The sequence below is a fragment of the Botryllus schlosseri genome, chromosome 14 (genome assembly GCF_051294905.1).
Source record: "Botryllus schlosseri isolate E-star chromosome 14, Bs_hap1, whole genome shotgun sequence".
Lineage (NCBI taxonomy): Eukaryota > Metazoa > Chordata > Ascidiacea > Stolidobranchia > Styelidae > Botryllus > Botryllus schlosseri.
In genome coordinates, this window is record NC_137249.1 from 19,432,298 (window position 1) to 19,443,207 (window position 10,910).

Sequence of the window (10,910 nt, forward strand, 5' to 3'; positions counted from 1 at the left end):
ACGAAACATATAGTAAAAAGCTACTCAATGTTGATGGGAATGACATATCTTTGAAGTCGTGATTGATCCACAGCATTATCACAAAGTGCTGTGAAATATGTATGACAGAGAAATAACCTATTATGATGTAGAATTGGTATTTTATCCTTTGTGATTCACAAGTCGAAATACAAGAAATTACTACTAAATAAATACAGTCCATCCTCAAGATTACCGGACCACGACTGACCTATCGATCTCGCTTCCCATGACATGCCGCCCTATTTCTTGTCGCTTCCTTTTTCTATACTATCTTTTTTACTTTCATTCAGTGTGCATGCCTCCTCTTTACATCGCCTAGGCCAAGGTGGGTGTCCGATCCCATAGACAACTCCTAGTCGCTTCGACATCTTCCTTTCTTTTCATTGTATCGCATTTTTGTGGTGTATTGAACTGATAGAATTGCTAATAAGCCAATGATGATGATGATTCATTCAAACTGTCATTATAGAGACTGTATGATGGAGTGCAAACCCATTGTTCGCTATTCAGAATGGTCACGCTTGACTTAGGCCAGTGGTTCTCAACCTTTTTCACCCCGCGGACCGGTAAAATTTCAAAAAATGTCTGGCGGACCGGTGAACCTTCAAAATTGATATGAAGCCAAAATGTAGAGTACGCAACCGTTTTTTGCAATTATATGGTGCTAGAGAGTGACATTTTATGGTAGTGAGTCTGCTGAGTCGAGATAGAATTGCCTTGTCCAGATAAACGTATACCGCCGAGAGTCGTTTACAGTCTTTCGCGCCTAAGGCCGTGGGTTTAACCGACCACGCCGACTCGAATAATATTCTTCCTTTTGACAATATCGAGAGAAGAATCGTTTTATAGTGGAATCAAGCTCATTGTCGTGCTACCTTGCTCATTGCCCACTACCACCAGATGCAGGCTATTCTGGCAGCTATACGAATACAATGCGTACAGCAAGAAAACACCTTACAGCAGCTATACCGGCCATGCGCAGAACCGGGTCGAAAATGGACTTCGTCAGCCCACCCAAAAAAACGTTGGTCTTGGGCCCCCACAAGCCGATAAGCAAAACTTCCGGGGACTTCGGCCCCAGACCCTGCTGTTGGGTCGAGGTTTTCACCTGTACTAGTGAGCACATTCATTCTACTTAGTGTAAGGAGAAAGTTTATGTAGCTTAATCACGCCAATAGCGAAAATTTTTAATCATTCATGACTCAATCGGTTTTCTCGCTGCCGAAATTTTAGCACGCCTTTCGGATGGGTTGTAACCAACTCACAAGGCTTCGAGTCACAAGTCAATCTCACTTATATAATTTTGACTCGAATCAAATCTATTGTCATTTTCAATTCACCACCGAGTCCAAGTCAGGGAGCAGAGGGTCAAGTCCGAGTCATGGTATTATGACTCGAGTCCGAGTCCAAGTCATTTTGTTGACTGTTCAGTTCCCAGTTAAAGTCTTGTTAAACCCACTTTTTAGAATTCTGTTTGATGATAACGAATGGTTCGCAATTCGCATTAATAATATCCTAATTTTCCTCACTGTCAGCAGTTTTTGGTCGCATTTTCAAGTACGAGTACTAATAGATGAGATCCCAATATTGCATGTGGTCGCTTTAATATTGTTCGAAATTACAATGAAAGGTCGATCCTAGCCGTCTGAGTCTCGAGTCATATGACTTGGTTCGAATCATGTACATTGACTCGAATCAAGTCGAGTCATCCGAATACCGTGACTCGAGTCGAGTCGAGTCATGACTCGAGTCGAGTCATGACTCGAGTCATTATAACCCGGTCTTTCGGAGTCCCATGTTAGCGTAAACCTAATTATATGTGTTGGACTGTTGGTACGTCGTGGCGCGCTAAGGGCTGGCGCCGAAATGCCTATTTCTATAAATCATGCGTGTTTCTCGGAGAAGGGAACCTAATATGCAAGGCATTCAGTGACACTAAACCGCGCAAAGCACGAAAAGAAATTGAAAAATGTTGGGAAAAGTTTTTAAAAAACACGCTCTGATTTATGTTCATTTTGCAAAATAATTTGGGGCCTTTTTCAAGCTCGGCCCCTCTCCAATTGGGCGGTTTGGAGTGCCCCAGTTACGGCCCTGCACAAAATGAATGAATTGAAAACGAATGATCGCGCAAACTGCACTGTTTAGTGGTGAGCTCGTATCTGTTCTGTACTTATCACCGTCAACATTGCATCTTGAAATTAAGGTATAAAATTGTAATATACCTGGTGGACCGGCAGGAATGTCGTCGCGGACCGGCGGTTGAGAACCACTGACTTAGGCGACGCCGCTGTTCTATTTGGTTTTGTACCAATACCGAGAAAACCATTACCAAGAATGGACACCACCGCGAATGCCATTGCGGAGAATTGACATTACCGAGAATGTACACTACCGAGAATGGATACAACCGAGAATGGACATTACCGAGAATGGACACCGCCGAGAATGGACATTACGGAGAATAAACACCACCTAGAATGGACATCACCGAGAATGGACACCACCGAGAATTGACATTAACGAGAATGGACACTACCGAGAATGGACACCACCGACAATGGACGTCACCGAGAATTGACATTACCGAGTCGTTCCGCAGATGGTGTTCGGGGATCCAGCGTTTACTTTCTCGCAACTGTAGGCGTTAAAACTCAATAGCAGGTGTAATTTCTGATCTAATATTTCTGTCATGCCACTCCTTGCGTATTATATATCGAATTGGAGTCAATTATTATTGCAATGACATTAGTGTTTACGATGCCGGTACCGAAATCCTTCAAAGTTTTATTGCTAAAAGAACGGCAATTACTTAATGATCATCGCCACACTTTGCAACTCAAAATCTGTTCAAAAACGGTGCTGTTTAGCTTTTCTAAAATCTTTGAGTCTACGATCCGTGGTCATTTTAATGATATGATCGGGATAACCATTTGACAGAAAGATTGGCCGAATGTTCTCCAATTCAGAATTAAGTTTGACGCTACTACAAATCATAACAGCACTGTGCGCCAGAATCCCTATCAAATTAACTTTGCGTTTAATTGGGAAAAAATAATTCCACGAGATATATTGGCCCAGGGTAGCCATACCGTGGCATGCACCTTGACAATCTCAAAAATTTTACTTGCTTGGTTACAATCGTTTGCTCGAAATATCCAGTTCTCCGTTTGTGAATATTTAGTGACTCTCTGCTGTGAGCTTGACCCGCCATCACATAACATCAAGAGCGAAATACACTACATGTAGTAGTCAGCGAATGATGCTTATGCAATCAATGAAATTGATATTGTTGTCTGATGTAAAATATCCAGCAGGCGTATACGGGGTCAATCTTGACTTCAAATGTTTATTGTATCATAAAAACCAAATCCATGCGATTGGCGTGTTGGCTACTGCTGAATACCGTGCTAACGGGGTAATATCGGTAGCAAGTATAGAAACCCGCATTACTCTCTGCTAAATATCAACGTAGCAATGCTCAGACCCCGAATAAATTGTCCGGCCTGGCCTAAAGCGTTAAGGCGTAAGGTAAAATTCCCGTGCAAGTCCTCTTCGAAATTGTTGGCAAAGCGACGGAAGATATTGATTTCGTGGGATTATTGTGCCATTCGTTTGCCCCAGTTGATACAGTTGACAGCGTTTAAAAAGTCAATGTCTACTTCAGCATTGTGGCCGAGTCATCGCTAGGTATCGTGTGTACATTAATATATAACTTCACTGAAATGTAGGGTTTAAATTAGAAATATGACGTCACGTGACGTCATGAGGTTCACGTTCGCGTTCACACAGAACCTTTCAAAAAAATTTACGTTCACGCGAACCTGAACCTTTCAGAGGTTCACACCATGCCATCAACAAAGTAATGTAGTATACAATTTAAGTGCCACTGTGATTGTGGTCACGTAGGAAGAACATCGAAGCGTTTGCAGAAACGCATAAACCAGCATGTCCCTAGATTTATCATATCACGCGGTGAAACACTCGGTGAAAATCTCACCCTCGACTCACCCACCTAAGCTTGACGCTAAGCGTTCAAAGGCTATATATTTTGCCGTTGGCAAACATCTGTCGGATAATCCCGCCTGTGCTAAAAATTATAGAGACGACAGATTTCGTGTCATCGAAAGGGGCCGCTGACACTTTCATCTGTAAGCCTTGGAGTCGACCTATATCAAAATACACCAGCCCAATCTTTGTCAACAAAAGGAGTTCGTGTACCATCTTAAAATAGTACATTCAACACTCTCTTATTTGAGATATCATTTCATGATGTTGGTGACGTCATATTTCGAAATGCGACTGTTAATACACAATGTTCTTTCCAATTCTCTACTAGTTGCCGACGATTACCCCTGACGAGTGTCAGCCGAAAATATTCGGACTCATGTCAATATGAATATACTATTCACTTGTATCTTGAAGTTCTGTACCTCCAAGAAGCTGTTTAAACAGTATTTTTACTGAAAGTCCACGTGAATAGTTTACATACACGCTGATCAAAAATTATAATATGCAATGCAACTTCGGGGATTGTCCATTATAGTCGTGCTATGTTGAAAATGATTATTACCGTTCCTTCGTAAACTCGCTCGTTGCAGTCGATCTTGAATTTTAAACCAATTACTGCACAATGGCATCATTCAGCGAATGTGGAATGGGATATTTTAATACGGCGTCGTGAATGTAGTGTCTGATAGTTTGCCTTGATGAATATTTCGCAAACATTCAACAAATAACGTGAACATTTTTAACGCAAGTTGAAGAAGGGGACAGATTAGGATGCCGTTCTACCCGGTAGATTTGATTGATGAATATTCACTCCGCCGTTACCGATGAATGGACATTGGACATTAATGATTTTTCGAGTTATTTTATGGGTATACACCTGGAATGCATTGAGTGAAATATTGGACCCATGATTACACGAAGCTACTATTTTCTGACCCCTTATCAATAAGGGTTGCATATCACGAATCGTTGCACTTAAGACGTTAACTCTAATCTATACAGATGATACCTGTTTAAGAATAAGAAACTGCGGCCTACTACAGACGAAGCTGAATCAGATTCCAATGTGCACACTGAAATTGGGCGGGCGCATTCTTACATAGCACCCGTCTGAGCAATGAGACAAGTACCAACTCCATAATCCATACAGTTGGCGCTTATATGGTCCTCATGACCCAAGATTCGTGTTTTGTTAGTGACAACGGGTGGACAAATGAAATCAAGTAATAAAAGAAAATAACAGGTCATTTCCTTCCATATCCAACGTACGATGCATTCTCCTAGATGTCAATACATTTTCGTCGAATAGATTCTCGAGGCCCAAGTTCGATGAAGTGAAGTGAAGTGAACGTAATTGTAATAAATATGATAGATCTTCCGAATACTCGTTTGCTATAGTGTAGTCGGTATAGTATTTGCGCGTTTGAGAAGAAATCGCAATCGATTACAGTGACACAGTAGCAGAAGGTGATCAACCAAATATGCCGAGGTGTTCCGTGCATCAGCTTGATTTCTGTTGCTCAGATGAAATCCCATACACTCAAACAATTATAACTTTACTTTGTTTCACTCAGAAAAATCAGTATGGAGGATATTCAAATGAGTTGTCATTAAAACGATTAAATTGACGCTTATCAATGTGCCACAGAAGAAACTGTATTCCTGTCACTCAAGGACGAATAAAACGGTACTTTTCAATGAGTCTCTCTAAGGATTTATGTCACCTACATACAGGTTCATATTAAAAACGTACCAAAGATCAACGTGCAGCTTTGCTTGTCGTACGGGAACCACATAGCGTCGACGGTACAGCTGCTCTTGAATATTGCTGCGATGTTCCAATGGACGGTACCATTGAAATGTACCAGGACGTATGATTGCTCAGGCGTCATAAAAGTTCCGTCGATGCTGCAAAAGTGCGTCGCGCTTCCAATTATAAAATGACGGGAATTTCATATCCCGAATGACACCACGCCAAGTGTCAGGATTAAATTACAGTATAATCTATGGAGTTTGCTATAGTTCCAATGTTATTCTTAAAAATTGAAACGCTATTTTATGGTGATTTACGAAATAAATCCGGATTCTTTCGATCTTTACTCCTCCGCTATTGAGTGGATTGGGGTAAGACCGTTTCGGCCCTTGTCCCATCGTATGCTTAAGATCATGATCGAGTTCGAAGAGTCACTTGCTGTTGCAGTTGCTGTTTGATATTCATTTGGTGTTCGGACTATATTGCTCATTTTTCCACCAGGCCTATATTCTTTATTATTATTCCATGTTTACTTACTTGCAACACGGCCCATATCTAGGCTTTTTATGACACCGTTTACGCGGATCACGTGGCGAGAAAGAGTTACTTAAATAATGTCCAAATTTATACCTCCTTATCTATAAGCTACTAATCTAATAACGCACTTGTTCATAAGCGCAATATCCGGCGTCCAGATCATGTCCGACGGTAAGCGCATTGATAAAGTGTCGCCGTGGTCGTTCGGATTCCATTCCAGGCTCGAATCATGCCATGTCTAAATTATTCGCGCTCATTAGTGCTGTTCGTACGAAGATTATCCGACGTTACGCAAGTTGACTATACGGTATACCTCTTTAAGCCACACGCTGGACACCATCTCGGACGTTCGCGTGTCGAGGGATATGATCTTTGTGAGCGTGAGTTGTATGTAAACGTCCGTAACCTCTCCTAGTTGGGCCACAGGTCGAAACGTCCGATAATCGAAATGCGCAGTGAGGTTATGGTAAAGGTCTTCCACAATCCCGAGTGAAAATATCTCTTCTGTAACGTGAGAGGACTCTACAGAAAATGTGTTGCGAGGTTTCAAGACTGGCCGAGATAGACAGTCTAACGCAGTGGTTCCCAACCTTTTTCGGTGTCGGGGCCAAATTTAGAATTTCAGAGTACCGTCGGGGCCGCACGAATACCAGAGCAATGAAACGGAAACAAAGTAGTCATCAAAATATGACAATTGGCATGGTTCCGATCAATCGCTCGACGCCATTGGCCATTGTTATGGTCATTGTGTTGCCGCGCTTCCATTGTTCAGAACAATCGACCTTTGGTAGTTATTTTGGAATAGTTTTATTGCACTGGCGAGATTTTAATTCGTATTTTTGTAATCAGTCCGACACTAGCTTTCGATAAAGACCGGACCTATGAAATTATTCGGACGCTTGAGTCGCGAGCTGTAGAACTACTAATTATGCTGCTTTTTGCCGGCTAAGCAGTACGCATGTCGGCGTATTCAACCGTGAGTCACGTGTTTAACATCCAGTTAACATAGGGTTACCATAAGTCCTCTTTTAAGAGGATTTGTCCTCTTTTTGACTTTTTTGAAAGTGTCCTCGTAGGATGCCCAAATGTCCTATTTTTTTAGAATTTTGGTTAAATATAGGGCCAAATTCGACGGATATACATTAAGTCAACACTGTAGTAATGGTCCGGCGGCTATTTCGGGAGCTGGGCCCGAAAGTTGGCCTTTTTTTCAGTCAACCACCTATGTGAAAGAAAAACTGTATTTTCCGAGAGTTGAGCCTTTTTTTCTATTTTAGTCAACCGACCACGGTGGGAAAAATTTACCATTTTTTCAGGATTTTCCTCCGGTTTTGCAAGTTATCAATACCTATCTATATCTATACCTATATCTATATCTAGTTAGGAAAATATTTTTAAAACATGTATACTATTGGACATGAATGTTTGTGGATATTGCCTATACTATATTTCATGGTTGACGAATAAAAGAATTCTCTCTCTCTCTCTCTCTATAGCTTCTGCTCGCTCAGCTGGAAAGTTAGGGCACATTGCATTGAAGCAGCAGTGACGTAACGTTAGCAGTCTACTCACAACTTTCCTGCAATCCTAATTAAAAACTCCCGACTCCAAGCCAAGCAATAGTATTTTATAAATATAAATATTAATTGTTGTCATAACTCGATTTCTTAATATTTTTTGGGGGAGCCGCAAGAAGGCTAGCTGGGGGCCGCGGTTGGGAATCACTGGCCTAACGAGTCCATTGAAAAGGTTACAAAACAGCAACCATGCTGCGCAATCACTTCGAGAGAAAAGGAAAAACGCGATCTCAGAGCTGCGAGAACACTTCTATTTCCTTTTTTTTTATTCCTAACTGACTTTTTGCCACGCAAAAGGCTGGGCGAATGATTCGATTAGGTTTCGAGCAGAGTGCTCGAGTATCATTCATTATCACGCCATAACAGCATGAACTATGTGAAAAGTCCAAATATATCCCTTTGTATACGACCACAAGAATATAATGCCAGTTCTACGTCACATTAAATAAAATTTGGTCTTTTTTCGACAATAATTATGTCACTCGACTTCATGAGAATGCTGGCTACGGAAACATTCGAGTAATCGCATCATTGTGCTCGGCTCTACTCATGACATTGTCTAAGCAAAATGCATATCTTTACTAACCGGACACAGGATCGAGCCGTGCGTACCGCGGTTCAGACGAGACATTTTGCGTATCTTGAAATCTTGCCCACGCCCAACATGAGGCCAAACACCCTGCAGTGACAGACAGCAAGCAGTTTAATATGAGTATAACACGGATTCAAAAGGAGTCTTATTGACCGCACGTTTCTGTTGCGCGGCCTAGATTATTGAGATTGCAGTATAGCAGGGGTATATGAAATAACAAAGGACATATACCTCTTTCCTTTGCTTTCGCCAATAACATTTTCTGCAATCGGTCGATATGAAATGAAATCTATAACAAAAGCTCCTTCGAGCCGGATTCGAACCAGCGACCTATGGATATCAGCATTCAGTCTCTACAGTCCACCGCTCTACCAACTGAGCTATCGAAGGCTTCCTCAAGTATGCTGTCATCACGTGTCATCATTCGAACGACAAAAAGCTCATTAACCCGTGTTACTCGCGGCTATTATTATTATGATTGACACGCACGCATGGAATCATTTGTACTATTTGGTGTCCTGTGCGTCTAGGTAATTTTCGTGCGGAGAATAATGAGCTTATTCATGTCTCAGCGACAAATAGATTTGATTTATAGTATTTTGAAGGTTAACTGCCGCGCTTGTTGACATGAAAATATCTAAAGAGCAAAGGTTGTCAACCTTTCAGGAAATTTCAAAACAAATTTTACGGACCGGTGAGCTTTTAATAATTAAAGTCAGACCAGAATGTTTCAATACAATGCATGCAACTGAAAGCAAACGATTAGAAATTGATTTCTATAAGAAAAATGCTGATATCTGTTTGCGATCGCGCATGTTATTTGCTAGTCCTTATTTGAGTACGTTTTTAGAGGAATCAGTTCGCTAATGTAGCAGTCCTTATTATTATTCGGATTTTCCGATCATTGTAATTTCACGAATTTAGTGATTTCGCAACGATTTTAGTGATTTTTATTGTTTGATTACCATTTAATTACCTTTTCGCTAGTACTATAAATTGCCGTCGTCGCTGTTGTCTCGCTCTCCATTCTATCGGGCAACGTACGAGCGAGGGCTATTGCGAATCTCGCCTGGATTAGCATCTCATTATTCCCAAAGCAAATCCGAAGTTCGAATTGTTTATTATTTTATTTGGGTTGCTTGATTCTGTTTGAATACAAGACTGATACGCAAGGCTAGCGAGTCCAAGAGCAGATTCAGCTGAGCAGACAGGATTCGACGGCTGCTAAATCGGCATTCATTATGATAGGAGTGTCGCATCGAAACAACATCAAACGCGCTACGCGTGGTTCTATTGAGGTTTTTGCAAGGCAATGTCCGACACTAAAACCACCAAGTCGATTTTGACCGTTGTGTCTCTTTTGATAAAAATGCAACGTCGTAGTTTGCTAGACTCCCTCAAATACAGCTGAAGTGTATACTGTCGAATATCGTCACATTCTGTATTTATTATTGTTGTTGAATATTGTGAAATTCTGTCTTCTCCACTTTACCGTATTACTTGTCTCTAACGAGTTACAGGCTCTTTTGCAACAGTTTGGTGCAACGCATTCAGCATTGCATCGGAAGTATAGGTCATGATCTCTACATCACACCAGAAAACGTTGTAAATTACGTTTTAACCCCCTGGAACCGTTTAAACTTTGGTGTTTTATTTCTCGAATTAAAGGTCAAGCATTCAACCTCGTGCGTTTTGAAATTGGCATAGAAAAGTATATTTGGCAGACAGGGCGGAAAGTTGACGCGGACCAGCGGTTGAGTAGGCTACTACTGCCGGGTGTTATTCATTTCCAGGTACGTTTAAATCTAACCGATAGGCTTACCATATATCAGAAGTAGCTTTAAAATTCCAGTAACTTGCTTCAACTTCATTTTCATTTCGATCCCCGTGACAAGTTTCAGTCCGTTGTTTCCTCGATTTTAGTCCCACCACGAGCATCGTCGGGAATTTCGCTGAGTGAAAGCCACGATCGTTGCATGAATTTTATTCTTATTGTCTGGTGATACCATCGATTGAATTCAATGAGGAAAAACGCCAAATGAATCATTTTAAAATATTGGCATGATTACCAATCAATTGTACGCCAAGAGGAGAGATGTTAGTTCAACATATACCCTGACCTGACGTGACCTAGAACAGCGGTTCTCAACCGGGTGTCAGCGGACCTCTGGGGAAGCATTTTCAGGGGGTCGGCGAAGCCTGAAAATAATTGATAGCCATATTTTGTTTTAAATTCAGAAAATCACGAGACAGTTTCACTTCATTACAAGTAAAACTCCAGAGCTCACATTAACAGAATGGCCACCTGAGATGAAATATCCTATACTGTGCAGACTCGTTTCAATTGCCAATAGCCTACTGATACAAACATTTTGATGTTCAGAAATGTTTTGTTGGGAATTGTGAAAAAAAGTAAGTCAAG

The 10,910-nt window shown here is 41.2% G+C and overlaps 1 non-coding gene across 1 annotated transcript; it reads right to left on the reverse strand.

Annotated features, from left to right (window-relative positions):
- Positions 1-8,790: 8,790 nt before the first annotated feature.
- On the reverse strand, positions 8,791-8,878 carry Trnay-gua (transfer RNA tyrosine (anticodon GUA)). The gene is given in 2 exon segments: positions 8,791-8,826; positions 8,842-8,878. It is a non-coding gene; the product is annotated as a tRNA-Tyr (tRNA).
- Positions 8,879-10,910: the final 2,032 nt, after the last annotated feature.